The 13,893-nt window shown below is 44.5% G+C and overlaps 1 protein-coding gene across 1 annotated transcript in view; it reads left to right on the top strand.

Moving 5' to 3' along the window:
* The window catches only part of ADGRG7 (adhesion G protein-coupled receptor G7), a 150,183-nt gene that overhangs the window by 28,036 nt on the left and 108,254 nt on the right, over positions 1 to 13,893 (top strand). The window lies entirely within an intron of this gene.

Raw genomic sequence — 13,893 nt, 5'->3', positions numbered from 1 at the left:
ATCACTGTGAGATATACAGACCAGTTATACATAAATGGTATAGTGGTTACATGAATTTAACCCACCAGTTGTCACCACATTTACACTGGAAAATGCAATAAAAAAAAAGGAGGGGTAAACCGATATCATGATATTACTGTTATGTCTTGGTAGAATAGTACAAATATAGTATATAATGGTGCATACACACGATCAGATTTTTTCTTCAGATATGGACGATAACGATTAAAAAATCGTTCAGTCGTTCATATCTGAAGGAAAATCGTTCATATCTGACATGCCTGAACGATGGACGATCAACGATGCGCGTTCCCGTTTGTCAGATAACGATATCTGACATCTGATGGGTTTGCAGTCAGACTTGGACGATTCCATTCATTTTAATGCAGTCAAAAATCGTTCAATCGTTCAAATCGTTCAAATCGTTCAAAACTTTGGTCAAATCGTCCAAATCGTTCAAATCGTTTAATCGTTCAGTCGTTCATCTGACAAATCTGACAAGTCTGACAAATCTGACCGTGTGTACGCTCCATAAGACCCTGTATGTGTAATGATAATTTAGCAATACATTTAATCTGCAGGAAACTTGATAATTTAAAATGGGAAAAATTCTACATTTGCGATTCAGGAGCAAAGGTGTGAAACATATTAAATAAATAACCCGTATTAATAGACATTTCAATGTAAAATATGGATCTCACACAGACGAGGGTCAATGTATGTGCTATATTGTAAGTGGCCACAGGGTGGCAATAATGATACACAGATTTCAGTTAAAGCAGACTGAAAACACTTAAGCTTTAAACAGATTTTGTAATACAAGCACAGAATGAAAGACTATGGGCCTGATTCAGACCCACTCGCGAGCGGCTATCCGCTCGCAAGTGGGTCGATGTTATGGACTGAGCATGCGCACGACGGAGGGAGCTCCGTCATGCGCATGCGCCAGACGCGACGAGCGAAGGAAAGTCCTTCGCTCGTTGTGTCCGATCAAAGGGGGCGTGCTGTCAATGTTGATTGACAGCACGCCCCCTTTGGTGGGCGTGCCGGGGGCCACGGGAACGCCTCTCGTCAGAAGCCGGCCCACTGACATCACTAGTGATGTCAGTGGGAGTGATTTTGGCTCTGATAGAGCCAAAATCACTCCGGAGCTTGCGGTTGAAAACCTCAACCGCAGGCTCCGGCTCGCAAATTCGATGGTCGCGATGGTCTCGACCATCGCGGCCATCAGAATGCACGCTCGTATAGCCTGTGGGTGGTGACCCACAGCTATACGAGCGTCCAGGAGGACGCTCCATGAAAATGGAGCCCGGCCCTCATTCAGAGCGTGCGCTCTGCTCAGAGCGTACGGCTCTGAATGAGGGCCTATGACAGAAAGGGTGTGGTAGGTTTCACTTTACATGCGCAGAGCAGCCTAAAGGGCCTCCTAAGTCTTAAACGGAAATCACCAAATCCATACACATAGGGGCATATTCAATAGGCTGCGAGAATAGCAAAAAATTCGCACCTGCAAGGTTTTTCCTGAAGGTGCGGGTTTTTTGCTATTCTATTAAGTGCATGTTTTTTTTAAAACACGCACCGGAAGGTTTTTATTCTCGCACCTCCTGAGCAAGCATGATTTTCACTAAAATCGATGATTTTAGGTAAAATCACCGGGACTTGCTCTGACACCCCCGCGGCACCCCCCGAGGACTAATTAATAAAATGGAAATATCCAATTAGCTTAATTAGTCCTTAATTACTTATCTTTGGCAGCGCTGTCTTCTTCATCTTGCGTCGGGAGCCGGCTCTTCTGCAGCAGGGGTGAGTATGTGAGTCCTACTTGCCGACATTCAGCTCCCTCCTTCCAGGAGGGAGCTGAATGCCTGCATTCTGCGGGGGGCGTGGCCGGGCTATGATGCTGTTTTGGGGGTGGAGCCAGGGGCGTGACCGCACGATCGCGTCATCATGGCCCCGCCCCCTCTTCACAATGCCGGGAAAAAGGCATTGTGAAGCAGGGGGCGGAGCCGTGTTGACGCAATTCAGCGCGAATCGCGTCATCGGGCCCCCCCGCTGCAGGGTTTTTTAGTAGTAGCTTGGGGGGGCAGGCGGCAGCCGGGAGGCTTGCCTGCCTTTTCTGGGGGTCGGGAGCGGCACCCGATATTCGGGAGGCTTCCGACCGAATCGGGAGGGTAGGCAAGCCTGATGTGAGTGTGTGTGATGTTTGTAAGTAGTGTGTATGAGTGTGTGTGTGTGTGTTTGTGTTCCGGTGTCAGTGTGCCCCCCCCAATGTCACTGTGGCACCCCCGTAATGGGAGCTGGGAGAACTACATCTCACAGCAGCCCTTGCCGCACCCACCAGCCCCCGGGACTCCCAGCAGCCCCCTCTCCAGTAAGAAGAGAGAGGGGATGCCACCAGGAGCTGTGGAGGACTGGGCAGGTGTTACTTTTTTTAAAATTAAATTTACGCGGTGCGTGGTTTTCAGTGATGAAAACCCCGCATCCACTGTTTTTTTTATTGAATCTCGCGGGTATCGGGAGCACGCATACCCGCGGGATTCTGAAATTGACCGCGAGGGGCGCAAGGTTTTAGCCTCGCTAAACCTTGTGCCCAATTGAATATACCCCATAGAGATAAAAAAATAGCAACAGAGTGTATCTCCTCTGTTGCTATTTTTTTTATCATAGAATGAAAGAGCCTATACTAGATGGATTAAAAGCTGCCACTAGATGACTATATTGGCACACCAGAAGGAATATGCACTCCGTAGACAAAAGTGATTGGACACCCCCACGCAAGCGAAATACATCCCATGCATACTATTGCAAATGAGTTCCAAATGGCTATTAATGTGGTGGTTTCGACAAGAACACTTTATGGGAGGACCATTCACTTGCAGTTCTATGAAAACAACAAATGTTTTTGTCAGGACGACAATGTCACCTGCCATGTTTCCAGGGTGACGCTGGACTGGTATACAGAAAATTCAGTAACCTGGATGGACTGGCCAGCTCAGAGTCCAGATCATACTTGCCTGCAAGCAACCGCACCCCCGAAAGTGTAGGCAAATCTCCCGCATCCCGCCCACATCCTAGTGAAGTAGGCAGGATAAGGAGATTTTACTAGGAAATTCACGGGTCTGTCATGAGGTTGCGGTGCTAAAATTAACCAAATTAACCATTTAGCTCCCCACCCTTACAGACCCCCAAATTGCAGTCTCTTCCTGTGGTGGGACGGGGCCTAATGACGTCTACAGTCTGACACCCCCCCCCCGAAGAAGTATGCAGAATCTCCTCTTGGGGCTGCTCCTGGGGAGGAGTTCTGTAAAGTCGGCAAGTATGATCCAGATGTTAACCCTATTGAGAACCCCTGGGACAGATTGGAGTGACAGGTGTATTCTAGACCGACTCAACCTTTTTCAGTGTCACTGTACTTAAGGCGGAATGGCAAAACATACCACCTGCTGTTGTCCAGGAACTTGTGGACAGTCTGCCAAAAACTGTGTCTGCAGTAATCACTGAACGTGGTAGACCTACAAAGTACTGACGTCAATAAAATCTTGTTGATCTATTTGCTGTCAGTGTCCAATCACTTTTGTCTACATAGTGGGTGTATGTAAACAATAGTAGGGATCTTTATATAAGGAGCAGAGCCGGATTAAGGGTCACAGGGTCCTGGGGCTGAAAATGTTCAAGGGATTATTGTGAGAAGCAGAGGAGTTGCGACTGGCGCTGTGTGGGTATGGCCAGTGCCATGTGAATGTGTACTGTACACCTTTACACTATCAGTACCAATGTCTCCCTAAGTATGGGAAAGTATCAAAATTGCATAATTGTGTAAGAAAATAGAGATACAATTTAATACTTATTATTTATAGCCGACGGTGTGGCCAGCTGGGTAGTTCGTCATCATCATGCTGCCATGATGGTGGGGCCTATTTTTATAAGGAGGCCTAGAACTGTAGCTCAAATCCTCCCCATTGTTAATCTAGCCCATGTAAGGAGAAAGTACAATGTTATAACAAACCTCGAAGATATGTTACACCAGACTATAATGCATTTGAATATGTAACAGATACAAATATACTAATTAATTTCTTTATAACAACACTAAAATAAAATATATGCAATATATATGCTTACCAACTGAGTACGAGGCATACCTACTGTACCTACCCTCCCTGATCAGCTGGAAGATCCCCGATTCTCAGGTAGCACTCCCAGAAGGCGGTTGCACGGAATAATCATGGCATTGTATAGCTGAGGGGCGGTTCACGATGACGCAATCACATCATCACATCACTGCCGCCACCTGTTTGACCCGGAGGGTGCCGCCCAAAGTTCGGCAATTATGGTATGCTGTATTCTTTATTTGTGAAAAAGTGTAAATATCACTTTCTAAACAGTTTTAGAGTTGTACTGATTTTTTTTTTTAGAATTGAGTTTATTTTCTCCATGGGCAATCAATCAACCAAAGACCATCATTATCGATATGACTTTAAGACAAGGATCGAGACTATGGGGTAAATTTACTAAAATGAGTGTTTTTAGAAGTGGTGATGTTGCCCATAGCAACTAATCACATTCTAGCTGCTATCTTCTAGAATGTGCTAGTTAAATGTTAAGCAGAATCTGATTGGTTGCTATGGGCAACATTTCCACTTCTAAAAAACTCTTGCTTTAGTAAATTTATGCTGTTTCTGCATGCCCACTGTCCACGGCTCCACGGCCATTCCAGCACTTGTCTGACCTTCTAGACATACACAGTCGCACAGCAGTCATACAACAAAAAAGAGATTTGTGTATATTTTTTTTGCATTAAAAAAATGCACCTTTCGGCTAAACAATTTTCAGAAATCACGTTTACATCCCACTTTTGAATAAGGCCTGCACAGTGTAAGGTTGAGTGGTCTACATCACAGCATGAAGATCAGTGCCTCATGCAATGGCTTCAAGTGGTACTAAACAGATAATTGCCTGCATTCTTAGCTTATTAAAACTAGAGATGAGCGGGTTCAGATTTCAGAGATCCGAACCCACCCGAACTTAGGGGATTCGAGTCAGATCTGAGTCGACTCGAATTTTGCCGCCTGAATTGTATCTGAAAACGAGGCAAAACTTCATCATCCCGCTGTTCTGCTGTGTTGTCCAGGGGGTGCTCTGTCCATAAGCGGTGCTCTTCAACCCCAGTGTGAAAAAAAAAAAACTGTGTGCATGTTAGCCACATCTGTCATCAACGCACTGTAGGTGCGCAGGGGTGCTGTGCTGCTGTCTGTCAAGGGGCTGCTGCCTCTTTCAGGGGTGCTCTGTGTGCGTGTTAGCCTGCCACATACTACCAGTGTTCCAATATTAACAATTTTTTTTGTGTGCGTGTTAGCCTGCCACATACTACCAGTGTTCAAAAATAAAAAAATATTTTTGTGTGCATGTTAGCCTCCAACACACTACCAGTGTTCAAATAATAAAACATTTGTGTGTGTGTGTGTGTTAGCCTGCCACACACTACCAGTGTTCAAATAAAAACAATTTTTTTTGTGTGTGGTTGGTTGTGTGCGTTAGCCGCAACTTAGCTACACTATAATTGCTTAGTGACACTGCTGTAAGACCGCAGTGAGTATGGAGGACAATCACATGACAGGAGAGCAGGATCCACATACCAGTCTTGTAGCTGCCGGCAGCAGTCATGATGACGATGCAAGGATGTCAACATCATCTATGAAGGCCGATGTACCAGGGACTTGAGTCAGGTCAAAAAGTCAGGCTAAAAAAATCAACTTTTACCCTTTAAAGAAAAAAATCTAAAGCTGTCAGCTTTAGAGAAACAAAAAACTGGCAATATGCCATTCACTACACGAAGTAGCAAGGAAAGGATAAGGCCTTGGCCTTTATTATTTATGACTGGTGGTTCTAGGGATGCTTTAAGTCCCTCTGCTTGTAGGAGAGGTACAAAAAAAAATTGTTCAGATGAGTAAGACAGCGGAACCAACTGTGTGCTCCGAAAAATTACAAATCCCTGAGGAGAGTCCAAGTGTATCTGTGGTTGCCATGTGTGAGCCTGACCTTTTGGATCCTCCTTCCACCATTTGCAGAGGGCACCTCTGCAAATGTGGGGATGAGCAGCACAAGTGAACATGCTGACGTAGAAATTGAGGATGCTTCTGTGGAACTGCACGAGGAGGATGAGGACGATATTTATGTAGTTGGTGATAACAACGATGATGATGAGGATGTTGATGGCGAGGATGTGTGTGTAAAAACTGTAAATCAGGCAACAGCTGTTGCCAATGGTGGGAAAAATCCCATTGTTGCCATGCCTGGGCAAAGGACCAAAAAATACACATCTCATGTGTGGAATAATTTCCACCCAAATCCGGACAACTTTTGCCAAGCCATTTTAACCATTGCCATGTAACAGTGAGTAGAGGTAAGGACCTTAACCATCCTGGAACCTCCTCCCTGTTAGTCACTCCAAGCGCCCACAATATCCACCACCAACACATGCATCATCATCAACATGGTCATTCGTGATCGAAAGTAGTCCTGCATCCAGTATCATAAGGACTGACTCCTCTCCTATCCGTTGTTCCACAGAAGGATCCTTGAGTGGTACGCCTGCTGCTGCCATTGCTATGACTGGATCTTCATCCCAGAAGGAGACCAGGAAGAAAACTAATTTTAGTAGTTCAAGTACAACCAAACAATTGACTATCACACAATTAATTGCATTGGCAAACAAGTATGACAGCCAACACCCAGTTGCACAGTGGATTACTGACGCCATAACAGCTATGCTGGTATTAGATGTGCATCCAGTATCCGCCCTTAATGCAGTGGGTTTTAGACAGTTAATGGAGGTCCTGTGTCCCCGCTACCATGTCCTCCGAAATGCTATTTTTGTGCCTACTGTCCACTTAACCACAGATATGTGGACAAGTGGGACAGGGCAAACTAAAGATTACATGACTGTGGCAGCCCACTGGGTAAGTGTATTGCCTCCAACAGTGCAAACAGCAGCAGCATCTAACAAATGCCAGCTCATTCAGAGGCAGGCTACTCTGTGTATCACCGGTTTCACTAAGAGGCATACCGTTGACAACCTCTTAGAAAAACTCAGAGAAATCATTGCAAAATGGCTTACCCCACTTGGAATCTCCTCAGGATTTGTAATTTCTGACAACGCCAGCAATATTGTACAAGCATTACATCTGGGCAGATTCGAACACATCCCATGTTTTGCTCACACAATTAATTTGGTGGTGCAACATTTAAAAAAAAAATGACAGGGACATGCAGGAGATGCTCTCAGTGGCCCGAAAGATTTCTGGACATTTTCGACATTCAGCAACTGTGTGTCGAAGATTTCAGCACCAGCAAGAACTGTTGAATTGCCCTACCATCAGCTGAAGCAAGAGGTAGTAACTAGGTGGAATTCTACCCTCTATATCACTGATTCCCAACCTCGGTCCTCAAGGCACACTAGCAGTCCTGGTTTTGATGATATCCAAGCTTGATCACAGATGGTTAAATCAAAATAACTGAGGTACTAATTAAGTCACCTGTGCTCCAGTATGGTTATCCTCAAAACCTGGACTGTTAGTGTGCCTTGAGGACCATGGTTGGGAACCCCTGCTCTATATGCTTCAGCGTATGGAGGAGCAGAAAAAGGCCATCCAAGTCTACACTGCGGCCTATGACATAGGGAGAGGAGCAGGAATGCACCTTGGTCAAGCGCAGTGGAGAATAATTTCCGTGTTGTGCAAGGTTCTCATCCATTTGAACTTGCCACATGTGAAGTTAGTTCAGACACTGCCAGCTTGAGTCAGGTCATTCCCCTAATCAGACTTTTGCAAAAGCAGCTGGAGAAAGTGAAGGAAGAGTTGAAACAGAGTGATTAGGCTAAGTATATCGGACTTGTAGATCAAGCCCTTCATTCGCTTCGACAGGATCCAAGGGTCATCAATCTCTTGAAATCAGATCACTATATTTTGGCAACCATACTTGATCCTAGGTTTAAGTCATACCTTGTGTTTTTCTTTCCGATGGACATAAATCTGAAAAGATCCAAAGAGCTGGTGGTGACCAATTGCTGGTGGTGATGCAGATCATTCATCAAAACCTCATGACATCTGGTTGTGTCTGAAAGAATTGGCTACAATGAGTGACATGTCTACCGTGACTTTCAGAGAATGGTGGATTACTATTTTAGGGATAGCATCCATATAGGCATGTCATACAGTCCGTTTCACTTCTGGCAGGAAAAAGAAGCAGTCCCTGTCGCTGAAGTGTGTGGTTTGTTAAACTGTGAATGTCCTGTCTCATATAAACAACATAAGGGTGGGTTGGAGGGCCAAGGACAATTCCATCTTGCACCTTTTTCCTTTCCATTATGTGCTGGTTTGGGCATTGCTGCCTGACATTTTTAATGTTATGGTTCATGAATGTGCAGAAATTGTAATGGTCACAGACAGCATCTCCTGCATGCCCCTATCATTTTTTTTACAGAAAATTCGGAACCAATTGCTGCTTTTTGTGTCAACCCGACGGCACAAGTCGCACAACAGTGACATTCAGCCTATGGTTCTCAGCCCTTAAGGCTGCTACACAGCCCAAAGGCCATCTGTAGTCACTCTTAACCAGCCCTCAAGGCTGTAATGGCCACAACTTGCCAAAAGTTCCAGGCCTCAAGGCTGTTGCAGGACTGGTTCCTTCCTTATCATACCTCTGTATTCCACTACTACTGAACCTAGAGGTTGCATCAACAATTAACTATCAACTATCAATTCTTCAGCCAGTGGCTGCACCAATTATCCAGTGTCAACTCTTCTTACTTCAGCCAGTGGCTGCGCCAACTATCACTTCTTCAGCCAGTAGCTGCACCAATCATCAATTCTTCAGCCAGGGGCTGCACCAATTATCAACTCTTCTTACTTCAGCCAGTAGCTGCACCAATCATCAATTCTTCAGCCAGTAGCTGCACCAATCATCAATTCTTCAGCCAGGGGCTGAACCAATTATCAATTCTTCAGCAAGGGGCTGCAAAAATGTATCAATATCAACTTTTCTGGCTTCAGCCAGTGGCTACACCAACTATCAATTCTTCAGCGAGTGGCTGCACCAATTATCCAGTGTCAACTCTTCTTACTTCAGCCAGTGGCTGCGCCAACTATCAATTCTTCAGCCAGTGGCTGCACCAATTAGCAATTCTTCAGCCAGGGGCTGCACCAATTATCCAGTGGCAACTCTTCTTACTTCAGCTGGTGGCAGAGCCAATTATTAATTCTTCAGCCAGTGGTTGCACCAATTATCAATTCTTTAGCCATGGGCTGCACCAATTTATTAATATCAACTCTTCTTACTTCAGCCAGTGGCTGCGCCAACTATCAATTCTTCAGTCAGTGGCTGCACCAATTATCAATATCAACTCTTCTTACTTCAGCCAGTTGCTGCCCCAACTATCAAGCCTTCAGCCAGGGGCTGCATCAATTATCAAGTATCAACTCTGCTTACTTCAGCCAGTGGCTGCGCCAACTATCAACTATCAATTCTTCAGCCAGTGGCTGCACCTATTATCAAGTATCAACTCTTCTTACTTCAGCCAGTGGCTGCGTCAACTCTATTTATCAATCAGTTTTGAGTCAGCTAGCTGTATGCAACCTTTTGACCTTAACTAGATGAAAAAATCAATACAGTGAGCTGTGAGGTGGTCAAAATTACCTAGAAATGAGTAGAAATAAATGTTATTGAAGTTAATAAAAAACAAAAAAAGGCCCATTTTATGTGGTTTTAGCTGTTTTTCTGATTTCTTTAAGAAAAATCCAGATGAAAAACCAAAACAGAAAACCAAAACACGGAGTTGATGTTTTGGCAAAACCAATCCAGATCCAAAACCAGGTCCAGATCCAGATCCAAAATTAACACCAAAACCAAAACAAGGGGGTTGGCGCGCATCTCTAAAAAAAACCCTACATAGGGTCAACTATAGCCATAGGGTGTCTGTATTAGCATTTAGGACCCTAAGTTTTCAAAAAGCTGTAAAACAATAACACATAGGGCCTGATTCAGTATCAACCTCATATGCAATTGTACTGTAGCTGCGAATTTACATGAAACGCAGTTGCAAAAATATGCTAATACTTGCCAAAGCTCAGTCGGCATAATGACACCCATTAATGCTTTCTCACATCCGTCTAAAGTGTAAACATTGGTACCGTCAATGCACATTGATCAGTCACACAGCATTTACAACAGCCGCAGACACTGCAAGTCTTTCTTCACGCGCAGAGAGCTCTTATGCTTAGTATGCAATCACAGTGGCTAATTTACACACACCCAGGAAAGAGCATGCAAATAGAGAGACATGCAGGGCCGGTGCCCTAGGCAGCTGCCTAGGGCGCCTGCACCTAAGGGGGCAGCACTGAGGCTGTCAGTACAGTAGTAAGGATGTCTCTGACAAAGACATCCTTATTTTACTTCATGCCGGCAGCGGCCGCTGCTCCTGTGCTTACCAACTGCTGTCTGGCCATGATTGCAGACATGTCACTAGTATGACATTTCAGGTGCAGTGCAGCAAGCAGCAGCAGTACCAGACGCCTGCCAGTTTCCCTCTATGCATGGTGGCTGCTCCCTCCCCTGGGACCAGCCACCAATGTGCGATGTGTAGGAGTCCCCTCTTCTGCCCTGACAGAGGCTCCGCTTTTTCTTACTGAGGACCTGCCCCTTCCTTCTCCTCCGGTCTGGTGACTGTCAGTGTAAAGTGCCTACTGTCTATCCTCCCCTGCAGATCTGTGGGCAATGACTGTGTGGAGACTAGATAACCTCCTTCAAGCAGAGGTAAGTAGCTGTGGGTGTTTTTGATTTTAGTGTTATCAGGTGGTAGTGGTGCATAGTAATAGTATCTGGATATAATCTGGGGAGGTAGATACTGTAATAATATGTGGGGTAGGGGGCGTGGCTTAACTCCTGAACAGGGCAGATGTGTTCCCTTGCAGCTCCCTATACTACCCACCTATATTCCTTTCTCCTGCTGGACCCCGCTGCCTTAGTGGGTCCAATCTGCCACACCCGACCGCCTACAGCCCCGCTGGCCCTATGCCCGGACCCTGGGAGTGATTTGAGGCTCTGGAGCTGCTGAGGCCTACACCTCCTCCGGAAGCCCCGGCCTCAATTTTGTAGCTCCAAGGACCGGAGAGGACTGGAGTGATTGCGGTCGCTGCTGGATGGGGCAGCGCTCTCCTTACACCCTCCAGACCATTGCTTGCTGACAGAGACACCAGGTGAGGCTGCATGTGTCCCCAGGGGGCCCCCTGAGACACCCGCGATCGGAAGCATGGGAGGCCACCATCTTCCCTGCAAAACCCCCCAGCCCTGTGGAGATTCCGTTTGGGGTCTGACCTCACAGTTGACTCACTCTCAGTGACTCTCAGCAGCTTTACTGCTGCTGTGCTGCTATCAGGTGGGGGTCAGCTGCTCCTACTGGTGCCCAGCATGGCTTACCTGTCCCAGTGGATATTGGAGCTGCGAGCCCCCCATCAGTTTATACTGCAGCCCTGCAAACTGTGTGGTGCCCATTTTATAGCCAGTATTGACAAGCCCCCTATAGGTTTATTGATCCTGATTTTTCTTGTTCACTTTCATATTTGATGTCACATTGACGTCCCCTGCGACCCTCCACATTACAGAGGTTTAAACAGTCAGTCCCAATAGACTGCAAACTAACAGTATTTTTCTTCTATTATTTTGTTGGACATACAATTCAAACAAAAACCGAGAACAACTAGCAAAACCATATTGAAACCTATATAAAGAGATAGAGGTCAAGAAAAAGGGAAAGGAAAAAGAGAGAAAAAGAAAGTAAAGTGTCTCAATTTACTGTTGTATCTAAATTATTTGCTTCCATTACTGAAGTACTGGCTCCCTCTTGAGGCAACTTGTTGTAATTTCTCTATATGTACAATTACGTCACTCTTTAACATTGCACTTAACATCTTAGCACCTCGCTTATGGCTCCCTAAATGCAAGATTTCATACCCTCTGGGAGTCTATTCACTGGCCTTATCACCTTAATTATCTCTCTGACCTCACTCCGACGGTGAACTGCCTTTACCATCATGAACAGATCCAATACGAGAACCAAGAAACCAAGTGGTGATATCGCTCAACATTTTGTGAAAAACTGCCCTCTCTACCAAGGACGATATCCTAGCCCTAAGGTCACTAATTACCAATTTTAAAGATTCCTTGGAGACCAAACTTGACAAGGCAGTTTTATCTATTAAATCAGATATGTCCTCCTGGAATCACGTCAGGATATTCTTCATAAACTCAGACTGAGACCCACAAAGACCTAGATCATATAGCTCAAGAACTTTCTGATCTTCGCACGAAAAATGAAGATCTTGAGAACCGTGAAAGAAGAAATAACCTCCGTATTCGTAATGTACCAGAATCCATAACCTCAGAATCTTTGGAGCCCTACCTTCATAAGATGTTCTCTTTTATCCTCCCAGATCTAGGCTCTCGTCACATGCCTCTGGAATGGGCACATAGAGCACTCAGACCCAAACCTCAGGAGGGTGACCCCCCGAGAGATGTCATTATAAGATTTCTCAGTTTCAAAGATAAAGAATCTATCCTAGCCCCAACCCGAGGCAAGCCTCACATCCTATACGAGAATACCAAACTTCAGTTCTATCAAGACCTTGCACCTACCACAATTATTAAAAGAAGAGAACTCAGAGAACTAACAAGGGCTCTATGTGAACGTGGAATTCAATACCGCTGGGGGTTCCCCTTCAAACTTATTATCGATCTACACGGTAAAACGATTATTATCCGAGACCCTAGAGAGGGTAAAGACTTGCTGAGTCACCTTGAAGAATCCGGACCCCCTCCTCATTCAACTAATGACAGCACTTGAACTTTTCCTTCATCGAAAATGAAAATACACTTGTCTACTAGGTTTTGTTATTTTACATGAATCCTCCTCAGTCATACCTATTGCCTTGGATCTTTGACTCCCACTTTTAAATCAATATCCAAGACGATCTATATCCTTTTTTTGCTAATATAGACTGTTCTTATTGCGAAATCTATACACCATGATGTTTTTGTTTTCCTACCTGTATGTTGTTGTTTATCCACAGGTTGTACATCAGTCATTTACCAAATATTCTAGAAAATGTTATATAAGGTTTTCAAACTTACTTCAGCTTCCATTCATAGCGAATACCTTATTTTATGGTTCTTGAAGTTCTTATTATTGGATTATATATATTAGTCATATGTTTTTTCTAATACAATATAGGCTTTATCATACATTCATTATTTTTAGACCACACCCAGAGGGTTCTATCTAAATTCAATTTTGTTTAGATTCATTTATATTTAGCCAGTGAATATTTTGTTTACTAAATTTTTTTCTTTTTGTTTGTCTGTTTTCTTTTTTCTTTTTATTATTTTCATATTTTCTAGAGGTTATAGAGATCAAGTTTCTTAAACCTCTCTGGACTCTTAAGTCCTAATCTCTGTGTGTGTTATCCTCCGCTGGACTCGGGGATTTCATAACCGGTCTTCTTCCTTACCCCTTTTTTTTTTTTTTTTTTTTTCTCCCGCTACCCCTTAGGCGAGTCGGGACCCAACATTTATTTATTTTCCCCCTAAATCTAGTCTTGTATTCTAAAATCCGTTAAAATGCCTTTGACCTTCGCTTCCATGAACGTCAAGGGTCTCAATACACCTCAGAAGCGATAATTATTATTTTGCTCCATTCGTAGCCTTAAAGCTGGCATTGTACTCCTACAGGAAACCCACTTTCGTGCCTCCTCTCACCAGTCTCTCCAATCTAAACATTTCTCAAATGTGTTTTACTCCTCCAGCCCGACTAAACATAACGGTGTAGCTATACTAATCAATAAT

This window comes from Taudactylus pleione, unplaced genomic scaffold, assembly GCF_031769625.1.
Source record: "Taudactylus pleione unplaced genomic scaffold, aTauple2 ptg000026l, whole genome shotgun sequence".
In the NCBI taxonomy this organism is placed as follows: domain Eukaryota; kingdom Metazoa; phylum Chordata; class Amphibia; order Anura; family Myobatrachidae; genus Taudactylus; species Taudactylus pleione.
Note: the sequence above shows the minus strand (reverse complement) of the source record. Positions and strands in the feature narration are given on the sequence as shown.